This window comes from Crassostrea angulata, chromosome 6 (assembly GCF_025612915.1).
Source record: "Crassostrea angulata isolate pt1a10 chromosome 6, ASM2561291v2, whole genome shotgun sequence".
Classification (NCBI taxonomy): domain Eukaryota; kingdom Metazoa; phylum Mollusca; class Bivalvia; order Ostreida; family Ostreidae; genus Magallana; species Magallana angulata.
In genome coordinates this window covers 34,363,091-34,366,249 of record NC_069116.1, presented here as the reverse complement: position 1 = coordinate 34,366,249, position 3,159 = coordinate 34,363,091, and the positions used below count along the sequence as shown (strand labels likewise).

Sequence of the window (3,159 nt, the reverse complement as noted above, 5' to 3'; positions counted from 1 at the left end):
AAAAATAAATGATTATAACTTTTATATGATCATTTAGCTTATATTTGTCGTCGGGAACAAATAATAAAGAACTGCACTACCCAACAACCAGTGGCGTAGCACCCTTTACGCAAAAACGCAAATGAATACACAGAATTTTGCAAAGCATATTTCTTAAGACTTTCCTATTGTTTGTACGTGCCTCTAAGGCTCCACGGAATAATCTGCATATTTAGGTTCCCGATTTTTTTTATGGTAAATTCGTTTGAATCAATATATGGACGAACTATACCGTATTGACTTTCATGTTATTTGCGCTAAAAGAATAATCTACAATAAAATTATGAAAATGATAAAGAGAAGCTTTTAACTCCTTTCCGGTTTATATATTCATTCTAAAACCTGGAAACACAATAAATTTTGAGTGTATCATGTCTGCCGGTTGGTCCGTAATTGTATTCTGCCTATATATATACTTAGGTGGTATTGGACACCTCCGTGTTGTGACGAAATATTTATCGAAAGTAACAATAAAATCAAGAGTAATTTCATAAATAGTTTCTTTCCCAAACTTGTAATCTAACACCGTATACGTAGCGCAGTGGGTGAAAGGGTTCACCACGGATTTGTAAGTCATGAGCTCGAATCACATTGGGGATTCTAAATTTTTTACCTTTCCAAAAATTAGAACGTAAATATTGTGAAATTTGAAAACCGGTGAAAATATTTTAATTATTATATACTTTAATCAATATTAATATCGACAAATGTCCCATCTGAATTTAAAGTCGGCGGATGATTCAAATTTGAACAGACACTATGATAATAAACTTGATCAAAATTTTGTTATGTATGGTTCGTATATGTTTTGTTTCTAAAAATAAATGGAGTTGTTTCAAAACGCCTTATATCAAAAGTCATATGAATTGTGCAAGTTAGTTTCTGTTGTATTTTTTTTTAAATTCAACATTTTCTTTACACGTGTACAGTATGTAAAATATTGTAATATTTTGAGACAATACATGTATCTCATCATCAAAAAACCGGAAAAATCAAAAGCTAAAACCTAAAATTCAAGAGCTTCTGGAGCCTTTGCCCCAGGCCCTGCACTGAATACACTATTCTAATTAAAAAAAACCTATATTATAGGATTTCACCCCACTGCATGAAAACCGACCCTAACTGTTCAATTTTTACAACTGATTTTAAAATTCCTATCAATGATTCTTTTTTCATTATCAAAATAGGGATATTTTGAAATATAGTGAAAAAGTTTTTCATGATTCAATTTGAAAGAACTCTCACTTCTTTAGCAGTTTACGTAACATAACGTAATGTAAACCCTAGCTTGAGCCGCGAAGATGGAAAACTCGCGAGTAACGCCGAATGAATCATTAACCTTGCATTGTATATAAATAGTTTTAAATCTACATTTATCATCGCGTCGGTGGTGTAATGGTCAGCATGGTTGCCTTCCAAGCAGTCGATCCGGGTTCAATTCCCGGCCGACGCATGTTTTTCTTTTTGTTTTTTAAGATGTTAGACACACGGGGGTGTATAGTTAAACCCTGGTTTTCTAACAAGAATTTTTAGTTCAAAACCGAATGGAGCTTTAAAATTTTTTATCTTAGCCTAAATTGTTTCAAAAACTGCACTACTACAACGGCCAAAATACTAGTAGGTTGTTCTATCACCAGCATTGGGAATTACAATATGTTTGATAGCACAATTGTACTTTCGTAACGCCTTTTTAAAAAAAAGCATGCACGTAATGATATATACTACATATTGTAAAAAATTACATTAAAGACTTTTTAAGAAGGAGAATTAAGTATGAGAGTCTATTATTCGGTCCCCTATTATTCAGGATACTAATACTCTTTGAAAGAACAGATTAAGATACATGTACCCCTTTTTTAACATACAGTTATTGCTTAAAAATATTTAAAAAGAAACACATCATTTTAAGTAGTACTAATCTTACAATTAGCAATTAAAGGATGCATAGAAATATCCATTATTTGCTTTGTATTTATATAGTACAGTGCTTTAGAACTGCATGTTTCTTCGTGGATTTTGTCCAGTTTTTAAGGATAGCACGTATATTCATGGCAAATTATCAAAGTAATCATTTTATATAATATGTCAGTATATGCAGCCATACATGTAGATATCACTTCGACAACAGAATATTGGAGAGGGCTACAGAATTTGAACTTGTGTCTACTCCCATTGTAATTATATATTAATTACTGAATACAGTAAAATAAATTAAAAGCAATGAACATTTAATTTCATTTTACTCATAACATAAATAAATACAAAAACTGCCGAAACATTCTGATCTCCACCTATCACAGATGCTTCAGGACAGGAGATACCCCCCCCCCTTCACCCCACCCCAAGTATCTAACCCCCCTTGACTTTACTCATATTTTTCTTTAGATTATCCTTTAAGACACATTTATAATATAATGTATACATTCATTGCTTTAACAAACATTTTGAAAAAAAAAAATCATATCCCATCTAAATAAAATCTATATGAAGGGATATGGTTTTTTTTCAAAATGTTTGTTTTAAGTAATTTTGTGTAATCATTGTATACATTAGAATATGTATATATCGTAAAAAGATAATTGAGAGGGGAAAAATGAGTAAAGTCCCAGGTCTAGATACTTAGGGGTTGGTGGAAGGGGGTCGCTCCTGTCCTCAAGCACCTGTGCCGCCTTCTATATTGGCTGATTGCTTAAAAATGAGGATGTAGGTTCATATGCCCTTATGCCTAATTTCTCTTAAACCGTTCTCTCTCTCTCTCTCTCTCTCTCTCTCTCTCTCTCTCTCTCTCTCTCTCTCTCTCTCTCTCTCTCTCTCTCTCTCTCTCTCTCTTGAAACAGTCTGTTCAAAGGGGGTTGAAGGGGTTGTAGTTCACGCAAATCCTAGATCACTGCAGTGAATTTGATTATCTCTGTCTTCCCACACTCCTGCATTCTGGATCCGCCGCTGTATATTTTGGGATTAATACGCGCTAATGTTATGCCTGTTCTTTACATTGTCAAAAAAATAAGTATGCATTTTAAATGAGTCTGTTGTAATGTGATATTAACTCTTTTGAAGATACAAGATTTGAATTGAAACTTATTCGGAAAAGATTAAGGCAGAACACAGGGACTAGATTTT

The 3,159-nt window shown here is 33.0% G+C and overlaps 1 non-coding gene across 1 annotated transcript; it reads left to right on the top strand.

Moving 5' to 3' along the window:
- The first annotated feature begins 1,420 nt into the window (after nucleotides 1-1,420).
- On the top strand, nucleotides 1,421-1,492 carry Trnag-ucc (transfer RNA glycine (anticodon UCC)). The gene has a single exon. It is a non-coding gene; the product is annotated as a tRNA-Gly (tRNA).
- Nucleotides 1,493-3,159: the final 1,667 nt, after the last annotated feature.